General features: G+C 36.6%; 1 protein-coding gene across 1 annotated transcript in view; it reads left to right on the forward strand.

Moving 5' to 3' along the window:
• The window catches only part of DDX10 (DEAD-box helicase 10), a 284143-nt gene that overhangs the window by 225758 nt on the left and 30788 nt on the right, over positions 1-27597 (forward strand). The gene's annotated exons all lie outside the window — the stretch shown is intronic.

Raw genomic sequence — 27597 nt, forward strand, 5'->3', positions numbered from 1 at the left:
TAATTCAAAAACGTTATAGGTCTGTGAACTTGGGCAAATCACTTAACTGCTCTAACTTCAGTTTACTGACTTATAAAGCGAGGAGAGACTCTAAATAGAACTGAAATACTTTTGCTTTTATTATAGCTTTCATAGAGTTCCATGTTCAGCATTAACTGGAATTAAGGATAGAAAAAAATTTTCCCATTAGAATTTTCTAAGTCTTCTAAACACTGAGTTTAATTAATTTGCTGTATTATTCCAAAGATAAACAGCTTCCTATTTACATGAACAACATTTAGCTTATTCTCTAGCTTGGATTCTTCTTCAAATACCTGTGAAGGAACCATATTCATAAATAATATAATCTTCCTAAAATAATAACTTCTACATCGCTCCTACTGATGAAAGATCATGTAATAAGAATTGCAGTAGGCTTTAGAAGCACATGGTTATGTAACATTTGGCTGGCTGTTTGATATAGAGACATGGTGAAGTACAAAAAAGATGAACAAAATCCTTTACTTTCCCTGTTTTTATTATTGAGTTATGACAGTAAAATAGGTAACAGTGACCACCTCCTAATGTTACCACTCTTGCCAGCTCTGGATAGGTGACAGGCAGGAATAGATTAAGAATCATCACTATCTCTGCACATAATACTTGTTAATAAAAAAAATTGATTTTGCCTTCTATTGGGGTCATTCTGACCTGGCTTCATCAAATTAGCCTTGTCAGAATGTCCCTTATTTCAAGGTTACCCTATCAAAACGTTTTGTTGTGGCTTACACATGTCAAGACCCAGATTTTACGGGTATAATTGCATACTTTTCCAACTTTGACATGTTGTCCAAAAAATATGTGCTAGTAATTGAAGGGAATTTACTAATTTGTGGATTATTTAAGACTAGCTTTTAAAAACACTCTTGACCAAAATACTTTCTTGGTATTAGTCAGCTCAGGCTGCCATAACAAAGTATCACAGACTGGGTAGCTTAAACAACAGAAATTTATTTTCTCATGGTTCTGGAAGCTAGAAGTCCAAGATCAAGATGCTGTCAGGATTGGTTTCTGGTAAGGCCTCTCTTCCAGGCTTGTGGATAGCTGCCTTCTCACTGTGTCCTCACATGGCCTTTCCTCTGTTCTTGCATGCTGGGAAAGAAATTTCTGGTGTGTCTTCCTCCTCATGTAAGGACGCCTGTGTCCTATTAGATTAGAGCCCCATGACCTCATTTAACCTTAATTTTTACCTCATTTAACCTTAATTACCTCATTTAAGGCCCTATCTCCAAATATAGTCACATTGAGAGTTAGGGCTTCAAATATATGAATTTGGGGGGGAGGCACAAGTTAGTCCATAACATTGCGTTGGATATATGAACATTAATTAGACTTCATCTTAATCTTCAAGGGGTTCTCTCTTTGTGGAAGCTCAATGTATAAACAGATTATTAGTGTATTATCTAGTAAGTGTGATAGCAGATGTATTCAAACGACAGTATCATTTTAGTTGGATAATAATAAAAAAAAACTGTAGACTTTGCTATGAAGAAAGAAAATACAGGCATTCTGGGAAAAGGAAGTAACATCACACTTCAGGGTTGAGCTGTAGTTAACAGTGAACCTGGTAGAGTTTTAAACAGGAAAACTCTGACATAACCTGATTTATATTTTAGAACGATAGCATTGGTCATCTGGTCCAGACTCCAGATAGATGTAGAACTCCCTGATTCTTTAAGCACTTAATCAAAGCTATGCCCAGGTGGTTCTTCTAACTATATTTCTGGGAAGAACTTTCTTCTACCATGGTATCATGGAGTCTTTTTTTATATTGACATTCAAATTTCCTTATGCAGCTTAGAGCATTTTTACATTGGTTTTTTTTTTTTTTTGACCTGAGGGAAAAAAGTTTATTTTTATCACTACCACTATATTTATAGATGGACTCTTATGTACCTTTTTGCTTTTTCTGAACTAAGCCATGTGTATTAAGTGTTTAAAACTTCCCGTTAATCATTTTTGAAGTGCTCTTTAAACTCTCACTTTCTTGATGTACCACATGAATTGTGAGCACAAAATTTTACAGCATCAAAAAGGAGTCAGTATTTTATCCTGAAGAAAGCTCTGTAAATAGTTAGTCTAACTGGTAGCTTAATGGTAGTTTCCTCTCTCCTACAAGATGGGATAGCTGTCAGGCTTCATGGCTGCTTTCTGTGGGAAGGCTGGCTTCGTGGAAATTTCTTTTTCATAGATCAGTTTGGCATAGAAACCTTAGATGTGAATTAAAGATGAGGAGCTTAGTGTGATTATAATGGCAAGCCTGATATTTGAGATAAAACAATCTGGGAAAATATACCTTATTTTTATAAAGTTATAAAAGAAGGTCAAAGGAATTAAGAGGGCCTAACCTAGAGGAGAAAAGACTTTGAGAAGATTTAAAAACAGTCAGAAATATATACAAGTATAGTTTTCAGATGATTATGATAGACTCCATTTTCTTTTAGTACAGGAAGAGAGTCTGTGGGCCTAAGCTCTTGTCAGAAGGTATTAGGTTAGATGCCTTGAAAAGCCTTACCACAAGAGCTGCGGAATCTCTGAAAATTTCCGGGGAAGGGGGTTAGGCACCATCTTTTCTGGGAAAGGATTGAATTGGATGCCTTCTTAAGAGCGTTTTTGTGTGTGTGTGCATTACGCGGGCCTCTCACTGCTGTGGCCCCTCCCGTTACGGAGACTCCACAGGCCCCGGACTCTCAGGCTCAGCGGCCATGGCTCACGGGCCCAGCCGCTCCGCGGCACGCGGGACCCTCCCAGACCGGGGCACAAACGCGCGTCCCCCGCATCGGCAGGCAGACTCCCAACCACTGTGCCACCAGGGAAGCCCTTAAGAGCGTTTTAAGTTCTATGCATGTGTGATATTTTAATATATTATACTGTGGGTATTACAGAATCAGAGTTTATATTCTGAATACATCCTTCTATGCTAGATAGAGAGGAGAAAAGGTTGTTTTTGCTTGTTAGAGAGCAGAACTATAAATAATTAGCTCTTTGCTGCAACTTTTTGTTTCTGCTTGTTAGGATCATTTTTCGATGAGTTGTTTAAATATTGTCTATCTTCATTAATTACAAACAGGTTAGAATCACCAACAAACAAGTTTTTTAAACACCTGCTTGTTAGAAACAAGGATTCTATGAGTTGTTTTCAGGTATGGAGAACATTCATTAATTTTATTCTCAAAGGATTTATCAGAACTACCCAGTGCTTTCTTCCTTAAGTCTGATGGATGTTTCTTTTCTAGTCTTCTTTCCCATTGCCATCCACTCCAATTTGAGATTTCTGTTGTATCAAACTATACTGCTACAAAAACTTTCTAAATGGCTCCAGACTCTTAGAATTATTTTCTAGGAGGTATGATTCACATACAATATAGTGCTAATGATGCCTTTTGGAGTCGTGCAGCTCATAGCAGCCCTGTGATACCCCCTTCACCAACCAGCCTCGCATAGTTCTGTCAAACTCATCCTACCAAGATGCTGCTCTCACTGTATTAGTCTGTTGTTTAAGAATCTTCATTTTTTTTCTTTTGCTTATTAGTTAAAGCTCCTACTTAGAAATCTGGCTATCCCTCATGAATTATTTTCATTTTGTTTTGTGGTTTTCCCCCTCCCCCGACTTCCTAATCTGAGGGCTACTCACTTTTCTCAACACTTCAGGCCTTAACTTCATTTCCAAAGACTTGCCTGATCCATAAAGACCTTACTTTACAGATATCTTTGCCTGTTTTAAATATGGTGAGGAAGGGGGAGAGAAAGGAAAATAAAATATGTGTACTGTGTGGGCCAGGGGCTCGCTATGCACCATCTCATTTAATTCTTTCTCCAAACGTAGGACATCCTAGAAACCATACCAATTTGACAGAAGAGGAAATAGCTTCAGAGAGATTAAATCATTTAAATGAAGTTATACAACCCAGAGAGTTAGTATTTGAACTTGGGTTTGTCTAATTTCAGAACTCTTTCTCTAGCTGATTGTCGTTTAGCCCCTACTGTATTAGCTATACCAGGTTTTATTTTCTTACGTTTTATTTAGGTTATAACAAAATGTCATCTAGGGCAGCCTCCCAACCAAAGGCTTCCTGCTTTCTCATAAAGCTGTTGGGAACATTTCTCTCCTTTCTCTGTCTCTGTCTCACAACAGGGTTATTATTTGGACAGTGTTAATGCTTTCAATTCAGTAATATAAAGTAGTCCTTTTATGATAATAAGGGACACATCTTAGATAAGTAAAGTCTATGTAGAGTTCCCAAATGTTGTTTTATCCTGTGGTAGCATATCCTTCAAGAGTAAACCTTTAGGAGATTAACTAACAAGTGGTCAAATTGTCAGGTCTAAAACGAATTTATTTTTATTAACTCCGTTTACTTCCCGGTAGAGAATTGAGCATCATGAGTGTTGCTTAACCATGGAATAATTATGAATTATGGGGGAAAAAGAAAACTAAAAGCATACATCCTCTCTAAACTAGATGAAATAATCACTCCAAGTTATTCAAGAATTCTCTGAAGTCATTTTCTTGCTTTTCTATATTATCCTCCATAGTAGTATTTGCTTAAAATCTGCCCCCTCCCATCCCATTTTTTTTAACATCTTTATTGGAGTATAATTGCTTTACAGTGGTGTGTTAGTTTCTGCTTTATAACAAAGTGAATCAGTTATACATATACATATGTCCCCATATCTCTTCCCTCTTGCATCTCCGTCCCTCCCACCCTCCCTATCCCACCCCTCTAGGTGGTCACAAAACACAGAGCTGATGTCCCTGTGCTATGTGGCTGCTTCCTACTAGCTATCTATTTTACATTTGGTAGTGTATATATGTCCATGCCACTCTCTCACTTTGTCCCAGCTTACCCTTCCCCCTCCCCGTATCCTCAAGTCCATTCTCTAGTAGGTCTGCATCTTTATTCCCATCTTGCCCCTAGGTTCTTCATGACCTTTTTTTTTTTTTAGATTCTATATGTATTTTTTCTTTTTTTTTTAGATTCTATATGTATGTGTTAACATACGGTACTTGTTTATCGCTTTTGGACTTAACTTCACTCTGTATGACAGTCTCTAAGTCCATCCACCTCACTACAAACCAGTCAGTTTCGTTCCTCTTTATGGCTGAGTAATATTCCATTGTATATATGTGTCACATCTTCTTTATCAATTCATCTGTTGATGGACACTTAGGTTGCTTCCATGTCCTGGTTGTTGTAAATAGAGCTGCAATGAACATTTTGGTACATGACTCTTTTTGAATTGTGGTTTTCTCAGGGTATATGCCCAGTAGTGGGATTGCTGGGTTGCCTCCCATCCCATTTTTTAAAATCTGGGAGCAGGTAGAAATGGACCCAATTTTTGTGCTAATGTTTGAAGATTATTCTCAACCATTATGATCTCAGGGTGCTCCATCCATGTTCTAATTCTGCATTTCACCCAGAACTGGAGGCAGTGGTTAGGTAAGAGCAAGCACGTAGTCCATGAGGATTGGGGTGAAACAAGGAGTTTAGCAGTCTGTTTGACTACATTTAAAAACCTCATTATAATTTCATGGTGACATCCATAATATAAGCAGTTAATCCTCAGTTGTATAGATAATAAGGTATCATGAAACACACTCTTAAGCCATTATGTAGAGTTTAAAAATTTGTTGTTTTTCATTGATAGATGGGAGGTCAGATTTTTAAGTTTCTTGTATGTCTGTTAACTTTGATTTTATTTCTTTTAGTACTTTAGGAAATTACAGAAAATGCGTTTTAGCTAATATTGTACAAAAGTATTATAATGAAAAAGGATTTGGAACAGTAGTCTGGAATTAGGACACCATGCTTCTTGCTTGTTCTGGGACAGTGACATGACCTTGAACAAATCATTTAAAATCTCTGGGTCTTTAACATTTCCTCATTTATTTTTATTTATTTTAAAATTTATTTTTATTTATTTTTTTAAAACATTTATTTATTTTATTTTTTTGGCTGTGTTGGGTCTTCGTTGCTGCGCATGGGCTTTCTCTAGTTGTGAGAAGCAGGGGCTACTCTTCGTTGTGGTGCACAGGCTTCTCATTGTGGTGGCTTCTCTTGTTGTGGAGCATGGGCTCTAGGTGCGCAGGCTTCAGTAGTTGTGATACATGGGCTCAGTGGTTGTGGCGCGTGGGCTCTAGAGCGCAGACTCAGTAATTATGGCACATGGTCTTAGTTGCTCCACGGCATGTGGGATCTTTCTGGATCAGGGATCGAACCCGTGTCCCCTGCGTTGACAGGCAGATTCTTAACCATGGCGCCACCAGGGAAGCCCCCCCTCATTTATTTTTAAAATGTTTCTTTCACATCTAAAATTCTGTAATGACTTTCTCTGCATTAATTCCTCTTTGTTGATCCTACCATTTAAAATAATGATTACATTAAAATCCTAAACACTGGTTTTAAAAAAGCGCGGGTGGATATACTGTGGGGTTTTTCTTTTTTTTTCTGATATGCTCTCTGTTTAAGGACACATTGTGCTAGTTTGCATTAAAACTTGAATTGTAGCTCAGCAGGTTGCTAATTATTTTTGGTTGGAATACCAAAGGGAATTGAAAATAACTTTTTTTTTTTTTTTTTTTTTTTGCGCTATGCGGGCCTCTCACTGTTGTGGCCTCTCTCGTTGCGGAGCACAGGCTCCGGGCGCGCAGTCTCAGCGGCCATGGCTCACGGGCCCAGCCGCTCTGCGACATGTGGGATCTTCCCGGACCAGGGCACGAACCCATGTCCCCTGCATCGGCAGGAGGACTCTCAACCACTGCGCCACCAGGGAAGCCCGAAAATAACTTTTTACCTATATGACTCAAAAGAGCAGTGATTATACTTCAAGACTTTACTTTCTCTGTAATATTAGTAATTATGAGATTCACAGGAAAATCAATAGTTTTTTGCCTTTCAGATCAGTCTATAATGGAATGAAATTCTGGGTATGATATATGCTGTTTTCTTCTTTGCTTTCAGAGAACACATAGGCTTGGAAGGTAACATGATACAAATAATTTTGGAGTTTTTTACCTCTGTGGTAATATATGCATATGACACCTTCTTGAGGTTTGCTTTAAAAGTAGTGTTGTCTAGAAGAGTGAGCACTGAAGAAATAAATGTTCCAACTCTGTAGTAGTGGGCTGCATGACTGTGACCTTAGGGAAGATTCCCATCCCCCAATTCTGTGACCTCCTTTATTCTAGAAGGAGGTTGAACTAAATTATTTTTGGTAACAATCAGTTGCTAACACATCTTGAATACTTACACAAATGTGCAATGAGGCAGGTCCTGCTATCACCCTACCTCATTTCAAGAAGAAACTGAAGTCTAGTAGAGATTAAGTAATTAGCCCTTAGTAGTGGAAGAGCTGGTATTCAACCAACCCCTACCCACGCACCACCTGCTTCTAAAACTCATAATTTGACCACTTCAATATACTGCCTTCCAATTTAAACAGTCTGTGATTATGGGAATTTCTAATACAGAAGTATCTATCTTAAACAACATTCAGAATCTCAAGATACTGCCCACATCAGTTGCTAAGTATTCCTATGTAAATTTTCTACAGCCCATGCCAGATCACTATGTACATTTGTAACACTTACTGCTGTTTCTAAATAACTTCAAAATAGTTTGTACTCGCATTCACAACACTCCATAAGGTAAGTTGGGCAACTGAGGTATTATAATACAGATGAGAAAGAAGATTTGGCGGGTGTTATTTAGGTGGTGAATTGGTAGAACCAGATCTTGAACCCACTTCTTGGCTACTTCTGTTTTCTATAGAACATATGCCTATGATGATTGCTTTTAAAGATTCACACAAAAAAAGATCAATCACTGACAGACTCTCTCAGATTACTACTGAGAAAATAGTAATAATCCAAGAGGTTATTTTATATTATATAATATTCCTTCCTGCATCTGTGACTTTCCATCTGTTACCATGAATAAATTGTCGCATCTCCAATCCAAGGCCAGCGTCTACTTGGGCTCTGGATCTCATCCCTTCCCTTCTACTCAAGAACTTTGTTCTTGAATTTTTCCATGTCTCTTCTGTAACATCAGTTTCTTTCTCTTTACCAGATCATTCTTATTAGCATACAAACATGTTATGTCTTTCATCATAAGGGGGAAAACATCCTTTCCTAGATTTGCATTTTCCCTCAGTTTTGTCACATATTGGATGCACTTAGTTGTGTCACATTTTTGTCAATTTCCCTTGATAGTAAAACTCCACAGAATTTTTTATGCTTCTGTTACCATTTCCTTATTCTTCATCTCTCCAGTCTCCTTGCTCAGGATGTACTACTTCCACTTCACTGAAATTTTTCTTTTCATAATTATCGTCAACTTCCATCTTAACAAGCAAGTGGTTGGTTCCCAGTCTTCATTTTACTGGACCTCTCAGTACTTGACCCACTTGTTCATTTTCTCCTTCTTAAAACCTTTCTTTACTAAGCTTTAAGACTGTCAAGTTCTGAAAATCTCCCTGGAAGCCTCTCTTTTACTAACTTCTCTTTTACTCCTGGACTTCTAGTTGTTGGAATGCCTCTGAACACAGTCCATGAACCTCTTTTCTTTGTCTTCGCTCATCTTCAGATGGTCTCATTCATTCTCAGCACTTTAAATATCATTCCACAAACAATTTTTTGCATGAACCAATTTAAAAGTCTCTCATTACTGTTTGTGGTACTTTGCACTGACTCAACCTGTTGCAATTTAATCTAACCCCCATCCCCTGAAAAATAAATAAAACAGTTTCAGCCAGAAAAACCCAAATCATTCCAATGTTATGAATCCTAAATTTGTATCTTTAGCCTTCACCTCTCTCCTGAGGTCCTGATTTGTATATTTAACTGCCTACTTAATATTTGGGTGGCTGTTAGGCATTTCAAATTTATGATGATTAAACATACTATTTTACTTCAATGCTGAACAAGGAAATTGATAAGCTTTTAAGATTAATAAACCAAAGGGAATGAAAAGAATTTAAATGGTCTCCAATCCTGGGAAAGCACAAGAGCATGTTATATGATGTGTTCCAATACCTTTGGAATTGCCCATAAGTGAAGATGAGTGTCAACTCATCTTCATTTATGGGCAATTCCAAAGGTATTCTATTCTGTCCCCCATTAAAAGAAAGAGAGAGTAGTAGTAAATCATTTTTGAAACAGACCCAATGACATAGAGAATCCATTCTTCCAACAATTTTGAAACCTATTGTACTTTGAAAAAATTTAACTAATGCCACCCAATGCAGTTAGATGAAAAGCTGGAAAGACAAGATATTTTGAGTTGAAAATGCAAGCTAAACTGTTGACTTACAAATCTCTGTTTTTGTTTCTGCTGAATTTGTACCTCTCAAGTCTTCCCCACCATAGTTTATGGCAGTCGATTTGGGTAAAACGATAGGTAGGAGTTCCTTGAACTCACCAAGCTCATTGCTACCTCTGAGCCTTTACACTTGATGGTCCCTCTTCCGATAATTCTTTCCCCAAATCCACATATGGTTTTCCTTTCTGTCTCTTCCCCCTCTTCTATTCTCCTCTCTTTCCTTCTCTCCCTCTTCTTACCTCTCTCCTTTCCTCCCCTTCCTTCCCCTCTTTCTGTCTCTCTGACTCTCCCTCTCCTCCCTTTTTCTGTCTCTCTGTCTTCATGTTCTGGTGAACAGGAAGTGAAACGCCTCTAGCTTCTTAAAATCTGGGCTCTTTTGAGAGGACTACTGAATTTTGCCATGGAAAATCCATCATCATTTAAATGCTATTTAAGCATTGCTTTGCTTCTTTTGACATCTAAAAATATCAGTGACATCAGAGTGTCAGACACCAGTAACAAAGTAGCTTTTATTTATTTGGAATGAAACAAATCAAAACCACAAGATGGTAGCTAAGAGAGATGTTTTCTCAAGACAGATCAAACAAACGTTTTTCAGTTTTTTAACCACTGAGTAATTAAGTTGATCTTTCTTTCAATCTGTGTTCTTATTTTTTGTTGTTTTTATTGTTTACTAGCAAACATCATTCCATTAGCCACATAAAACTAATTCAGTACATGAAGATGCACATGCTGTACTGGACATTTGAAGGTTATCCGGTTCTTACTACTGTTTCAGCTTAACGAAATGTTTCCATATTTTATCTTCTGGGCTACTCTTAATCACCATTCTCCTTTCTTTTTTTATTAAACATATAATTCTTGGGAAATGATATATTGCTTAGAAATATTAGAAATGCAATACTAGTTGCTAAGATGTGTTATAGTTTTGGAAATACCTACAAATTAGCAAATATTAATTTTCATAGAGAAATTAAAGGTTAGTTTCTTGTTTGTAATTTTAAGCTTCTGAGTTTACTGCTATATTGTACATGGGTATTATGTAATATATTGCTTTACCCAATGCAAAAGTCAAGGCTATTAATCACCAAAGAACTAATTAATCTTTAGAATTAAGTACTTATTTCCAAAATAGAAAAATGTCGAAGTATTTCTTAAAACTTTAGAGATATATATTTCTCTCATTTATATTTTTCTCTGTATAGCAAATCAGTTGCTTAGAAAAGCATTCTTGTTTTTGTTTTGTTCTAGTTTTGTCATTGATTTTTTTAAAAAATTTTCTTAAGAAAAACTGATTGTGGTACAGCAAGTTTGTTAGGCTCTGAGCAGGTCACTCGTGAATTCTCTTGATGCAAAGGATAAAATCTCATCTGAAATAACCTGAAAATCATAGTCAGCTAAAAACACTGGTTAAAAATATATTAATGTTCTACCACCCACCCCCCTAACTTCTAGCTACTAAATTACTCTTGGCTTTTATAACTTTTTCTCTCAGAGGAAATAGATATTGCTTTGTTTGAGATAGTGTTTTTTATGCTTATACATCTTATTTTTAAGATTATGACTCATGGATTTTAATAGCCCTGTCAGTCACTTTATGGACATATCTTCTTAGCACAGAGGGATAATGATTAGAAAATAAAGATACCAAGCCCTTTGTATTATAGGCCCTGAACTGTAAAAATCATCTGTTTTTATGGAATGTCATTAAATTCAAATAAGGGGTAACAATACTATCAAATTATAACATGAATTTACTAATAACATATCTGCAGAACCATGCATGGTTTCAATTATCTGGAAGTACTTACACATATTTAATTTATATGCCTCCACCCTCTTAGCCTTGAGTTATGTTGACCAAAGAAGCCACTCGACTCTTTTATTTATTATGCAAAAACCCAAGTGATGGTATAAGTAAAATATACTGTTTTCTGGTTGCAAAGTTTATATGCCATTTCACTTCTGTAATCAAATATAGCTGTTAATATTATCATGTCTTGACTATCTCTGTGTATGCTCTGCATAAGTGCAGTATGCACTCACAGATTTGTGAAAGACTATACAGCTGTTCTAGATTAGGCTTTATGCTGCAAAATCTCTGTGTACTTTCCTAGTTTGGTTAAGTTCATTTAAACAAAAGCATTTTACTGAGGAAGTTGGACATGCTGTATATACTGGTAATAGACTAGAAGTGAGATATAGATGTTGATATATTTGACAAGATTTATCAACCACTCTCCCCTCTCCCCTTAAAAAATAGTTTTGATGCCTAACCAGTAGATTTTCTTGGTGTTCATCTCTATGGTTTAAGTCTAATTTTCTGCACCATAAGATGTTATGATATAGTGATAAGAACATAGAATATGTAGTTAGACCCAATTCTAGTCCAGATTCTGCTGTTCACCAGCATTATGGCCTTAGGCCAAGATATTTAAGGTCTCTAAGTCTTACTTACCTTGTCTATAAAGTAGAAATAAAAGCCCATCAAATAGATTTGTTTGAGGGCCTCCCTGGTGGCGCAGTGGTTGAGAGTCCGCCTGCCGATGCAGGGGATACGGGTTCGTGCCCCGGTCTGGGAGGATCCCATATGCCGCGGGGCGGCTGGGCCCGTGAGCCATGGCCGCTGGGCCTGCGCATCCGGAGCCTGTGCTCCGCAACGGGAGAGGCCACAACAGTGAGAGGCCCGCATACCGCAAAAAGAAAAAGAAAAAAAAAAAAAAAGATTTGTTTGAGAATTGAGTTAACATAAAAAATGTGCTTTGTAAACTGTATATTGACTATATAGATATCAGAATTCTTATAGGTATTACCTTTCCTTAATAATTCAGTATTTTACAATATATCCAGGTTATCTTCCTCACTTTTTATTATGATTACATAACCTGTCAGCATCAAAATGACAAGACATGGAGTTGAATCTGTAGTTACCCATAACACATACTGCTTCTTTCACCTAAAAGTCCACTGTCCCCAATTTCTGCTTAATTGAAAGTTCCAGTTGTGTTTGAATAATGGAGGTTTTAGTTTTTTTATGACTTCAAAGTACTTTCAGCTGATAAAATTTGAGCCACAACACAGCTGACCATAGAAAAGACACTAGGGACTTCCCTCGTGGCGCAGTGGTTAAGAATCCGCCTGCCAGTGCAGGGGACACGGGTTCAAGCCCTGGTTCGGGAAGATCCCACATGCCGCGGAACAGCTAAGCCTGTGCACCACAACTACTGAGCCTGCGCTCTAGAGCCCGTGAGCCACAACTACTGAAGCCCGCGCTCTTAGAGCCAGTGCTCCACACCAAGAGAAGCCACCACAGTGAGACGCCTGTTCACCTCAAGGAAGAGTGGCCCCCGCTCCCCGCAACTAGAGAAAGCCCGTGTGCAGCAACAAAGACCCAGTGCAGCCAGAAATGAATCAAAAAAAAAAAGACACTAAATTCTGAAGCCTGTATTAGAATAACTTGAATTGTACCAATATATAAAGAAACCTTGAAAAGGTTATTTAGTTATAACTAGTAATTTATTGTGTGTGTTTATGGTTGCTATGAGACAAGTAAATGAGAATTAAAGAGCAAACTCACAGTTTCAGCACAGCCAAAAATGAAAATGAGAAGCTTGAGAAAGAAGAAATTTTTTTTCTTGTTTGGTTTGTATAGGCACATCGTAAACATAAGTGATCGTTCTGACATTTTGAGGCATTATAAAGAAAATTCTATGTATAACATACCAAATCTTAAGTAAATAGAAGTTTTCAATAATTAAATAGGTTAAGGAATAGCAGTGTTATTTCTTTTGTAGCAGAGATTTTCAAAAAGATGAATCTCCTTAAAAAGATAAAAATATATGAAACTTGACATAGGATCAGACAGTACAGTACAGTACAGTACAGAACAGACCAATAGATCTTAAATATTTGCTAAAGTATAGATGCATGGCTGCCTTAAAGAAATTCCTTCCTTGAGAATTTCACTATTCTGAGTATTTGGTAAATTTACTGTGTCCTCTACAAGGTTAAATATAATTTGATAGAAATAGGACATCAGTTCAGGAGCTATCAATCCATATCACTATGATAAACCGCAGCTGAGAGAGACACTGTCCATTCCACCTACGAGTGGCTTGTCGGGAATGACAACTGCAGCCTGTGTAGGATCTGAGGACAATATGTTGCAAATGCCCTCAGCTCTTCTGGAGCTGCTGCTTTGTTCTCAGTGTCTTCTGATTGTCGCCTGGTACCCGTAGCACTGCAACACCCTTGCCTACTCCTGCCCCTTTTTAAAAAAAAAATTTTTTTTTTAATTTTTTAATTGCTTCAGCATGATGCTTATTGCTAGAATGAATTTTTCAAATACCACATTTTTTAAAAAATGCCACTTCTCTGTTTAAGAACCCATGTAGACGTCCTCATTCATTAAACTACTCTTTCAACATTCCAGATTCTCCATAGTCTGACCTTACCCTACAATTCCATCCCAAATTTGTTTATTATACCAAGTTCCATTCCACAGAGGATTGGGGAAGCCCATGAGAATACTTATGATAAAATAATGGATAAATATATTTAGAAATGAGGAACCTTGGAAATACAGAAATAAAGAGCCCAGAAGGTGACACTGGGGACGAAAACTTAGATGCACAGCTTATACCTGCTGTAACTAAGGTTAAGGTTTAGCTCTGAACTGCTAGATATCACCTGTTCTGCCGTCCCCTCCAACATGCATCCTCTCTACTTGAGCCTTCTCCCAACTGTGCCCATGTTTAGTGACATTTCCGTGTATGTGTGTGTGTTCACTTATCTTTCTGATATCCTCCCATTATTCAAAGTTCAGTCTCATATCCATTTCCCATCTTCCATGAAGCCTTCCCTGTGTGTTCCAGCCCTCTTGGAATTCCTTCTTTGACTTCTGTAGCAGTTATACTCACTGTACAACAGTGTCAACTCTTTATCACCCATCTTTTGTGGTGATCAGGAATTATGTTTTCGGCCAGCTTTCTTGAGATTTTTAAGTATTCTGAGAAATTTTTATATTTCTAAGCTTGTCTGTTGGTGGCTCCCTTTATTCACATCAACATCCTATACTGGTGCCTGTGCCACCAGCATTCTTCAGGCATCCTGTTTCATTCTCCTTCTGCATCCTTCACAGGAGCCTGCACAAGGCCGAGATTATAATGTAGGCAGTAAAGTCAGGAATGACTGGCAGGTAAGTAAGTCTGTCTATCTAGTCAATGCTTGTATTTGCAAAAAGCATGGCTTTAATATTTGGAGCTTTCCATTGTGGACCTTTTCAGATATATGGCTGTGTGGATAGTTTAACCACTCTGCAGAGGAAAAGTAGGCTTTGAAGAAAAGTGTTACAATTCTGAACTTTCTTACCTCAAAGCACAACTGGGAATCAGTCCCCTTCATAATGTCATTACTCCTGACCTTATACTTCATACTGTGGCTCTGGAATGAAACTCAGGTAGGCTCCAAAACCTGTCTACTAAAGCATTCTACAACTATACAATTCTAATCACCCAGTGTTGCAGTAATTTATGCCCAAGATTATGCTACTATTTACTTGAATTTGGTGAACAGCAGGTATGGAGCCAGAAATTTCCAGAACATTTTGAGGGAGGGTATGGGGCAGAGAGGTGAAGAGTTACCAGGATGATATAAAAAACCCTATAAAATTAGCAAAGATATGGTTCTTATACCTGGCAGTATCTGCAATCTGTTCACATGTTACCAGTGTCTTCTGCATGTCTCCAGACAGACCTTTGGAGGCCTGGGAAGCCTGCATCTGTATCTGGGAGTATGCTGCCTCATCTGGTGCTTTCTGTAGTAGTCAGAACAGATGTGGTTACATTTCCTTTGCCTTTAAAGAAATTTTATATATATATATATATTTTGAAATTTTATATTTTTAACCTCATCTGTTGATGTCACCTTCATTTGCATCATCCTGTAGTAATGCCTGTGCAGCCAGCATTTAAAAAAAAATACCTCAATTAAAAACCCTGAACTGAATAATTCTCATACATATGATCTACTAATTTGAACATGCATATAGTTGCTATTAGCATTAGTAAAAATATACATTTTAAAAGGGTCTCAATTTATAGTAATTTTGGTCATTGCATATATTCTCAAAAATAACAATTACTATCATTATGGGGGGAAATGAGGATGGAGGAATCTAGGCATTTTTTTTAATGGTTTAAAAAAAAAGCCTATTTAAAAAAATGTTAATAGTGTTGGGCCCATAGAATTAAGTCCAGATTTCCTTAGCATACGTTCAAGGCCCTTCCCAAGCTGGCCCTTGTCTACTTTTCTAGCTTTGGCACCCACTGTTGTCCCATCCTTCATGGTCCTGAAACCTCCCTGTTGTTTCCTGCCCCTCTCTCTTTCCCTTTGTCCTATAAATTCTGACTCATTCTCAAGACTATTTTGAATCTTTTCTGTGAAATCTTCTCTGTTCTTTTAGATTTGTATATGTGTGTGCACACAAATAAAGTAACTCTATGAGCAGATGCTTTACAATTTAGAAGTCTTTCATTCACTAAACTGGCTTATGTAAATAATCTATAAATACTTGCTGAAGAAAGGAAGGAAAAGACAAAGTGCACATGAGAGTTCATAAATTTGTATAATGCTTCTTGTATAGTGATTGTTTAGGATTTATGTTGATTTGAAGATTATTATTAACATCACTGACTTGGTAGTTCAGATTATGGATGAAGGTGGGAGATACTTGTTTAAATTATCTTTTTTTGAAAGATTTTAGGTTAATTTTGTATTGTAACCCAAAGGTTTGGGTTCTGGCTCTACCACTGACTATATTTAAATTATCTAATCCTATTTCCTTATCTGTAAACTGTGACATTTTAATACAATTTTCATCCATTCATTCATTTGTTCATTCATTAAACATTTGTCTTCTAGACATTGTTTTTATCTTTAAAATTTAACCTTTAAATAATGGGCTTTCCAATTATACTGCTTTAACCTTTAGAAAATGCACCAAAATGTTTGTGTTTTCTTTTTTTTTCTTAGCTTATTTGCCTACCTTATTCTTTTGGAAAGCTGCACAAAACAAACTGTCTTTCAGATATATGGTCACTAGAGATTGTAGTTTCAGCTCTATCTATAAATAATTATATATGGATAGGTGATTTAATCTTAGCCCAACATCTGAAATGATATACAAAAATTGCTTTTTGTTAGTTTCTTACCAGGGAAGCATTGATTGCTAAATAGAATATTAAAGAGATTGATATGCAAGATTAGCCATTTTTTTCCAAAGAGGGAAAGTAATAGAAGGTAAGAAATTTCATGCAGATTTATGTAGTGGATGAGTTAGATGTGATTTCCTCAAAGTATGTTTCTCCTTTGTAAACAAAACATTTCTTTGCTTTTGTCTTGCTGAATGGAAAATTGATTATCTTAATTGTGCCTCTATTCAAACTCACTTATAAATGACTGTATGGCAAACTGTAAGGAAATAGAATAGAGAATTTCAGCATTTGAAAGTTTTCACTGCACAAGGGAACTTTAATTTTGTATTTTAAATTTTAATTTGGCTATTAAAATCATAAGCTAGTTGATTTCTTAGTTAAAGAAAATTTGTGAGAGCATGAGGATAATAATACACTGTGACTACACGTCATGTTTTAGCAGAGGAGGTACTAGGTTGGTGCTGAGAAGTTTTATAGATAGGAAGGGTAAGAATTAGGAAATAGTAAGTGAACTTGAAAGTTCATCGTATATTTTTATTTCCTTTAAGGTGAAGGTGGCAAAGATGTAGGAAATTGATGGTAATTCAGCCTTTCTATAATATAAGGCACTTAAGATATTCTTTTGTAAACTTTTAAAAATGTATTTAAACAACTTAAATGAGAGTTAATCTTTTCATGATTGTAAGCCATTGTTTATTATGTGCTGCAGATCATGATTTTTCTAGTTTTAATGTGTAATTCATTTCAACTAAATTTGAAAATAGAAGCCTGAAATGGAGTAAAAACTTGACTACTGGAGTAGATTTATCTCCGACAGATCTACTTATCTTAGCAGTGGTTTATTAGTTTTTTAAAATGAAAACTCAATTATTTGGTTGCCAAAGTGTCATGGGGGAAATAACAAGTTAATAGGATTCAAAATGTAGAACATTTTGGAAAATGGTGTTTTGCTCATTTAGACATACTCTTTTGTAAAATACTTTGTCATTAAAAGAAATAAAACTTCCAATAAAGGACAACTCTGTGACTTTTCAATTAAGTAGTGATTGTGGAATTTTAAGGGAACTTGGGAGCAGTTTATAATTCATTTCCATTTTTGAAGAAGAAAAGACTTGTTTACTGCTGTAAAGAATATTGAATGATTACTGTCTTCCTTTTTTTTTTTTTTTTAAGTGGAAATTTCTTCTCCTATATAGAAACTTTGTAGAACTTTGGATTTGTAGTTGGCATTTATTCACTGGCCTACAATTCAGATCATGACTATTTTGGTCAATTTCAAAATAAGAGAAAGATGGAATTTTAAGTAATTTGTAGTTTATGTTTAGCGAGGTTTGGAATATATCCTCTGATTGACAGAGGCAAGCTTCGACCTGGGTAATTAAAAAGAGTGCATACTGGGACCAATGTACTAATGCTTGAACAGTTAATTGGCTCTGTTTTAAGAGGTGTAAGAGTGCTTGTAATACACTCTCCAGAGTGTTTAGATGCCATCATTGAGTTGTTTTTCTATGCATTGTTTTATTAGTCCTGTTGTATTATATCACTAAATCAGTATTCAGCTAAACCCAAACGTCACCATTATGGAATAAATTTCTAGGAGACAGAAATAAACTGAAAATATTCAAAAATATTTTAATTAGTATGATAACATTATTATTAAAAAGTGAAAGGGAAATCAGGCTATTACAATTTAGCATTATGGTGGAGGAACAGTAATTTCTCAGCTCTGTCAGCTGCTCTTGGGTTTAGTTCTGCACATTTACCTTAGTAGGTAGATGCTCATTTTCAGCAGGCACATTTAATAATAACATTAATCTTTTTATGCTCATAACTCATAAAAATGTTTTCAATAATTTCTTCTCTAAGTTTGTAACTGGGATTTATAGCTTGGGTAAATAGAAATCAGTCTCTCTAACTATCGAAAATGGTTGGCTGTATATAGCAATCAGAATTTTTTTATCTTCCCAATGCTTTCTTAGAAAGTTGTTTTGAAGCTTTATTAGTGAGAACAGAATGTATTTTGAATACCTCATTTTTCTGTAAAATTTTCTTTTCTTCACAATCTTTATATTCTTTGTCAGGATCAGAAATAGTTTATCATGAATTTTGGAATTTCCCCTCCTTGTGAAATTTTGAGGTGCCAAAGTTGACATTCTGCTTTTAATTCATACAATATGGGGAGGTTCCTTTTTAAAAATCCTAAGTGGGGGCTTCCCTGGTGGCGCAGTGGTTAAGAATCTGCCTGCCAGTGCAGGAGACACGGGATCGAGCCCTGGTCCGGGAAGTTCCCACATGCCGCAGAGCAAAGAAGCCCGTGTGCCACAACTACTGAGCCTGCACTCTAGAGCCTGCGAGCCACAACTACGGAAGCCCATGTGCCTAGAGCCCGTGCTCCGCAACAAGAGAAGCCACCACAATGAGAAGCCCGCGCACCGCAATGAGGAGTAGCCCCCGCTCGCCACAACTAGAGAAAGCCTGCGCGCAGCAACGAAGACCCACTGCAGCCAAAAATAAGTAAAATAAAAAAATAAAATTTTAAAAAATCATAAAAAAAAATCCTAAGTGGAATTAAATAACTAAAATTTAAATACAATTCTTAAAGCTTATTTCTATGAATGCTATATGGTAAACAGAAAGGCAGTAAAGATAATTCTCTATATTTAGACTGAATTGATTTCCTCACTAACAAACACTGACTGACCAGCAAGAATGCCCATTCACTCCTTAATCCATTTCATGCAATGTGGCTTCCACCTCTATTCCTTAGTAGAGTGGTTGAAATTGTATCATTCCCTTTTACTTTATAAACATTTAAGGTCTTTGGCGTAACAAAATTTACTGTGGCACTAAGGGATGATCCTTTACTTTCTGTATAGTACAAGGAAATAATCTGTTCTCCTTCACTTCACATCAACCCTCCTCTCCATTTCTCAGAGATGTTCTGGAGTTATATAACTTTGTTTTTAATTTTAATACAGCTTCAAGAGTGTTACCCTTTTTTTTTTTTTAAGAATCATTTATTGTTTAGTTAATGTTGTAATTTATAGCAGCGGTCCCCAACCTTTTTGGCACCAGGGACCGGTTTCGCAGAAGACAGTTTTTCCACGGGGTGGGGGTCAGGCGGTAATGCGAGCAATGGGGAGCGGCCAATGAAGCTTTCCTTGCTCTCCCGCCGCTCGCCTCCTGCTGTGCAGCCTAGTTCCTAACAGGCCACGGACCACCACCAGTCCACCAACCAGGGGTTGGGGACCCCTGATTTATAGAGTTTGCTTAATCGGTCTTTTTTTTTTTTTTTTTTGATGTGGACCATTTTAAAAGTCTTTATTGAATTTGTTACAGTATTGCTTCTGTTTTATGTTTTTGGTTTTTTGGCTGCAGGCCATGTGGGATCTTAGCTCCCCTAGCAGGGATCAAACCTGCATGCCCTTCGTTGGAAGGCGAAGTCTTAACCACTGGACTGCCAGGGAAGTCCCAGTTACACTTCTTATTGAGACATTTTGTGCTCACTCAATTTTAACATTAGAATTTCATTTTTGTTTTTGCTTTTGCTGTAGTTGTGAATGTTCTCAGAAAGAAAAAGAGATAAGGGAAACATAGCATGTGTAGAAGCATATTTAAGCATACATTTATACCTCTTTTAGAGAAAAAATGAGGTATACAAGATATATTCTGTTGCCTGTCTACCAGAGGAATTTTATACAATATTCTAAAGTTTTAAACTTCTCAGAAGTAAGACCCTAACTCATTAATTTTTGCATACCCATTATGGGCTAAATATACTAAGCACTCAGCAAATTCAAGCTGAAGGGAGTGCTTGAGGTTTCTATATTTTTTGAATGAAATTCAAATTCATGTAATGGTCATGAATTTGATCATACATAAGTCCATATGTATAGAAATAAGTAGATTCTTTGTGTATGTATAAACCCTCAGTGTGTATACAGACTCTTACATGAAGTTTTCTTGCATGTTTCTCTAGAGGGAATTTTAAACATAACTAATTTGTTATTTTATAGGTGTATTGCACATTTCATTTTTCTTTACTGACTACTCATTTGTTTTCCCATTAAGGTGCTGATTGCATATTTTCCAAGCATCTGCAATTAATTAAAATCTTTACAAGCTTCCTTAAACCTAAATACTGTAAATTTTATACTTGAGAAATCTGAGATGGAAATTAAGTGGTTGACAGTTATTAATAAAAATCTTATGATCAGATCTAAATTTCATATGATCGGATTTCTAGTGTTAAACCCTTATCAATAATAAGTACTTATATATTTTTTATTTTTTATACTCAGTATTTAATAAATAATAATAAATATTTAATAGTATTGTATTCCACTTTAATATTTTCACATTAAATATTTATCAAATATTGAGAACCTGCTCTATGCTTTATTACTACAGTAGTGAGCAATGTTAAAAAATGTTTAAAGAAGATAGTTTAGGTGATACAGACTTTAACATTTCGTGAAGTGGACAGTTTCCTTTTGGAGAACTGCAAAATGGGGCAGAAGACAGGAGGCTTTTATAGGATAAAGAGCAAAGAAGAGAAAAATTGAAGATATCTGATTGATTGGGGCCACATTAATCAACCTTGTTTGGAGTGAGAAGACCCAGGGTTGGCTTGGCGTTTGGGAATTGGCTGACAGGACATACAGCATTTCTGGTCAAGTGGACATTTATAGGGACATGGAAGTTGTCTAAGTTTTGGTTTGCTGATGTGGCACCCCAGGCAGGAACAGCTCCATCTTAGCCCTAGAAATCTATTTCAATAATGATAACAGGACCTGGCCCCTACTCTCATGAAACTTACTGCCTAGGAAAGGATGCAGACATTAAACAAATAATGAGTTCATTCTAGGTATAGCACTGAAGAGAAATCTACAGGATGTTTTACTGAGGGAGTGATGTTTAGAAATGTTTAATCTGAGACCTGATTACTTGAAGTTAACCAGGTTTGGTATAATAAGAATATATATTTGGTCTTTGTCCCTGGTTCCTGACAATGAAGTCAGAGGTTTTAACCTATGGAATTTCCTGAGTGATGGAAGTGTTTCGTTGTTCATAAGAAGGCCCTGTTCAACACACTTGAATTTATGCTAATGAGTTGACTCCGGGTGGGATGTCTAGATAGCTTCAGGGTGGGGACTGGTCACCAGAAAGACTAAGCGTGTGATTAGCCCCATCCCCCTTCCTGGGAGGAGGTTGGGCCTGGAAATTGAGTTATAAGAACTCTTGAACAACAAGATTCTGAGACCTTCCAGATTGGTGAATGTGTTGATGTGCTGGGAAGGTGACCCTCCTGTAGAAGACATGGAAGCTCTGCACCCCATCCCCACTGCATACCTCGTCCTGTGCATCTCTTCCATCTGGCTGTTCCTAAGTTATACCCTCTAAATAAATAAACTGGTAATCATAAGTAAAGCACTTTCCTGAGTTCTAGAGAATTATCAAACCTGAGGAGGGGGTCGTGAGAATCCCTGAATTTGTAGTCGGCCAGGTAGAATGGCAAGTAGCTTGGCGACTGCATTTTGCAGCTGGCATCTGGAGTATGGAGTCTTGTGGGACTGAGCCCTTTACCCCTGGGGTCTATGCTAACTCTGCATAGTGTCGGAATTAAATTGAATTGATAGACACTCATTTGACTTTGAAGACTTAGTGTTGAAGAGAAACCACATGTTTGGTGTCAGAAAACACTACACACCAGGCAAAAGGAAGTAGAAGAAGATTCCAGTAGAGAAGTAGCAGTAATGCAGACTCTGAGGTGGGAAGGGGCTTGACTTGTTCCAGGATCTGAAAGTGTGGCTTCAAAGCTTGTAAGCAGGTGATAGACATGATCAGATTTGAAACTTATTAAAAAAAAATTCTAATGACAACACAGAGAATTGGAGTGATCAGAAGAAGAATGGTTGCAGGGAGACTCATTAGGAAGCTGGTACAATATTCCACACAACAGAGAAGAGAGGCTTGGGAGCAAGGGTCATGAAAGTAGGGATGGTCACATACAAGGTGACACAGAAAGCACCCCCATATGTTTTTTGTTTTTTTTTTTTTTTTTTTTTTTTTTTCCCCCGTACGCGGGCCTCTCACTGTTGTGGCCTCTCCCGTTGCGGAGCACAGGCCCCGGACGCGCAGGCTCAGCGGCCATGGCTCACGGGCCCAGCCGCTCCGCGGCACATGGGATCCTCCCAGACCGGGGCACGAACCCGTATCCCCTGCATCGGCAGGCGGACTCTCAACCACTGCGCCACCAGGGAGGCCCACCCCCATATGTTTTATGAAGCTTATAAAATATTATTGATTGTGAAGAAATAATTGTACAAGTAGCAAATTCAAAGCTTTAATGGTGAAAGTTGAGATTCAGGATGATGTAGGAGAAAACCTAGCATATGTACATATTTGTGTGACCTTGTTAAGCTATTTAGTCATCTGACTTACATTTTCTCAATTTTGAAAACGGGAACAATAATTCTTTTTCTTCCTACTTCATAGAGTTTGAAGATGAAGTAAGATAATGTATGTCAGAGCACTTCATAAATTTGTTGTAGAAGAATGCCACTTCTCATCTGTATTTCTTCTCATCATCAAAACTGAAAGCAAAATATAAGCTAGTTGGGTTACATTTCTTTTTTGGATATTTTCATCTGCCCTACTTAATAACTGAGTCTTCCAAGTGTGTATTTTAGGAAAAGTATTCCTATTTTCGGTGAAATATTTTTCTCAGAGGTTCTGAAACTGTATTTCAGGAACAGCCAGTTCATAGAGGTGACCCTGATCTCTTAGTGTATATGAACTACTTTTTTTCTAAAATTTCTCAGAGCCTTAAGACAGGAGTGTGGGTGTGACCATAGGACTGGGAGAGTAGAGAAAAATGAGAGAATAATTAGTCAGTGAGGGAGGAGTGGTTGCAGCTTCCAATCTGGAAGTACCTGAAGAGAAAGAGGCATGTTGACAGCCAGGATCCATAAGTTGAAGGCTGCATTCTACCAGATGTTAAGCATTTAGCAGGGCTAGTGGAGTCGATTCATTCGTTAGTGGCTGCTCCGCAGAAATAGAAGAACATGGCTTTCATTTTAGTGCTTATGTGGATAACTATCCTAGAACAGTTCATTTTATCATCAGGGCAGGGACTCTGTCTTATTCACTGCTATATCCCCAGTACCTAGTAGTATGTCTGTCACATGTCTCCTTAATAAAAACTTATTGAAGGAAGGCATTTTTGTAAAGCGTCTTCATAATACTTATTAAACTTTCTTAGACCATGTTTATCATGTACAACTATGCTTGTGAACATAATGATTCTCTGAAATGTACCATATACCCATGTAGTCCACAGACTCTAGTTGGTTCTCCCTCCTTAACATCTCTCATACCTGTTCCCCACTTCCATCTCCACTGCCACTTCCTTCATTGAATCCCTTTCCTCACCTGGATTATTGTAGTTTTTAAACTGATATCCTACCTTCAAATCTTATACCCTCCAACCACCCTTCCCATTGCTGCCAGGGTGCAGCATCTGTAAGATACAAGTTTAGTCTTCTGCTAAAATACTTAAATGGTTCCCTTTTACTTAGAGCAGTGAGTTTCCAGCCATGATGTTCTAACACACTGATATGTCACAATCATTTGGAAGGTGATAGGTATATCATAGTATTTGTGCTGTCTCTCATGAAAATGAGTCCAGAGAGAGATAAAAGTGAGGATGGTGCCATATTTATAAATTAGCTTTTAAATGGTTCATGAAATCACAAGGATAGAGAGAGACAGAGCAGCTAAGATGTCCAGTGTCCATTTTCTTTACCACCTTATCTAACTAGAAAGAGCATACTTCTAAACTAGACCTTGCCAGAACGATAAACTCAGTACTTTTCTCCAGAATGTTTTCATTATGGCAATACCCTCTTAGTGATTTTTATTTATGCTTTGTGTTTGTTGTAGATGATAGTGTTTTTTAAATTTTTAATAGATTAAAGGCATTAATAGAGGCACATTATACTTTTTAATATAGATATTATACATTTTTATAGTTATATGTTTCTAACCCTTCAAAGAATGAACTAAAAGACAAAAAAGATCAATATGAAAATGTCTTTCTCCATCATCTCTACAGCTTTAGTAGGTTGAAATTGTGTTTCTGAAAGGAGTGATTGCCAACTTAAATTTATTTGTCATTGTCATGAATTGAGGAGTATAATGCAGCACAGACAATATGGTATGGCATCAACAGTGGGATCATCTTATAGATCAGGAAATAGCAAGACCTGAATGTTGTCAATTACAAGAGAGTCATAGTAATACAAATCCAGATAATGTTTTATCCATTTAAAAGTAAGTTTTCATCACTTTAAATTTGTATTTTCCTTCAAATAGATAAACATGTACAGTGGAATATTGAGTTAAGGTGTTCATACTAACTCACTTTCTAATTTATTTTGTATTATATTGTACTTATTTTGTGAAGGCCACTTGCTTTATAGTAAAGGTTAAAGGAGAATATTAAATGATTCTAGGTGTTAAAATACAATTAATTGAAGTATTCTGCTTGACATATCAGAGTACAGATCTCAGAGCCAACAGAGCAACTGGAGATTAGGGGGAAACCCAAGAAGCAAGGAAATCACAGAGAGGGGAGCCCAACTCTGCCTAAATCCTTGGCTGAGTGTCACATTTCACAGGCTGAGGGTAGACTCATAGGAAACCAGGCTAAAAAAACAGCAGTTGGAAGCCATAAGAACAAAACAGAGATGAGATATAAGTAGCTGAGTACCATGGGTTAGAGAGAATTTGCAGTTTGAATCCAGGCAAGGTAATTGTCTATTAGAATAGAAATCTAATAATCCTCAGAAAAACCTAACAGAATTCAGTTTTTCTATAATATATTATCTAAAGTGTCTAGTTTTCTACAAAAAATATGAAACATGTAGTGAAGCAGTAAATTGTGATCCATGGCCAGGAAAAAGTAGTCAATAGAAACTCTTGTTAGCCCAGATTTGAATTTAACATAGATTTCAATGTAGCTATTTTAAGTATGTTAAAAGAATTAAAAGAAAATTATAGGTATGTAAATAAACAGATAGGTAGCCTCCCCAGAGCAATGGAAACTATATTTAAACAAAACAAAAACAAGTGTGGTATTAGACCTGCCTGAAAGCACAATTACTGTAAAATTTTTGCCAGGCAGGCTGAAAAACAGTTTGGAATTGTCAGAAGAAAGCAACAGCAAACCCGAGGACCCAGTAGAAATAACCCTGTGCAAAGAACAGAAAGAAAAAAGATTGAAGAAAAATGAACAAAACCAAGAGAACTGTGAAGTAGTCCATTATACATGTTCTTGCAATCATGGAAGGAATGGTAAGAAAGAGCCATAAAAATATTTGAAGAAATCATAGCCAAAGACTTCCCAAATTTACTTCTCAAGCATTGATAGATCCAAGAAGCTTGCAGAGCCCCAAGAAAGACGAATACAAGGAAAACCATTCTTAGACACATCATAGTCTAACTGCTATATGATAAAGAGAAAATTTTGAAAGCAGCCAGAGGAAAATGACACTTATTACTACACTTCAAAGAAAAAACTGAAATTATTTCTCGCTATTGAAAAAATTCAAGCTTCTAAGAAAAAATTAGAATTTTAGAAAACTTATATCTACCAGTAGCTTCCCAATACTTTGAAAGACATTTAAAATGATATTGACCATGATATTAAGAAATATGATTTTAAAAAATATAATGAGATGTGTTAATGTTTGAAGATCCACATAAGGAAGATATGCATAATTTAGTGAACCAGTATTTTCCACATGACCGGTGCACAGTGTTATGAAATCATTCACTGGTAAAAGATCCATTCAAAGTGCAAAGTAGACCAATGGATTTTAATGTTAACAGAGTACAGAAAGTTTATTGATAATGGCTTCAGATTCCACATTGTAACTACTTTTTAAGAAACTTCCACTCATCAATGTTTATTGTATCAAAGGAGAGTAACTGCACTTCTCTGCAAAGTCTGTTAAATTACTTCTCCCTTTCCCAACTACCTATCTCTGAGAGACTGGATTTTCTTCGTATATTTCAACCAGAACAATGCATTGAATGCAAAAGTAGATATGAGCATCAAGATATCTTCTTCTGAGCCAGACATTAAAGAAATTTGTAAAAATGTAAAACAGAGTCCTTTTGTTTTGGAAATAGTAGCTATTTTCATAAAAACACTATTTATGTTACCATATATGTTAATATATAATAATGTAGAGTTTATTATTACTTTTAAATTCATGAATTTTTTAAAAATTCTGAGTTTCAACTTCTGATACATTAAATGGCAAAGGACATAATCCACCTTAACAGGAGCTCTTTGGAGTCCTTCATGTATTTAAATGTAAAGGTACCATGGGACCAAAAAAGCTTGAGAATTACTTTGGTAATTCTCTGGCTCCACCTTTAGATAACAGATTCCTTTGAGAGCACCAGACTGGAAAATTGGAAATATCTTGTAGCCTGGGAGATTAGTGTTCTTCAGTATATGATGACATTCAGTTTTTGTTGACATCCTTGATTATTTTCAAGTGGACCGTATAGTAGTATGCTGTTGAGTTGTACTGCTTACTGCCTCTGGTGGCGGCCTTTTCTTCTTCCCTTCTGATATTTGTTTCCAGACCTTTTATTTTTAGCAAGGAATTTTACCAAGAAAGCAATAAAGGACTTTTGCAGTAGTGACTAATCCTTACTTTCTTTACTTCTTCCTTCTTTGGCTATGTTTAGAGGTTATCAAGGGGAGCTGTACAAAGAGTGTAAGCAGACTTCAGTAGAGGGCTGCACAGTCAATTGCTATGCTATGTTGAGTTGTTATTCAGTTTCTGGGAAACAGCATTAATGATTTGAAATCAAAGAATCATTGAAGTTTGTCTCATATGGTGTGAAAACGAATTATAAAGTGGGTAACTAAGAGAAATTCATCCAGAATTGTTTTTTAGTCCTGCTTACTGCTTATAATCTGTTAAATGCGTGTGACAATG

The sequence above is a fragment of the Mesoplodon mirus genome (genome assembly GCF_964341445.2).
Source record: "Mesoplodon mirus genome assembly, chromosome: 7".
Classification (NCBI taxonomy): domain Eukaryota; kingdom Metazoa; phylum Chordata; class Mammalia; order Artiodactyla; family Ziphiidae; genus Mesoplodon; species Mesoplodon mirus.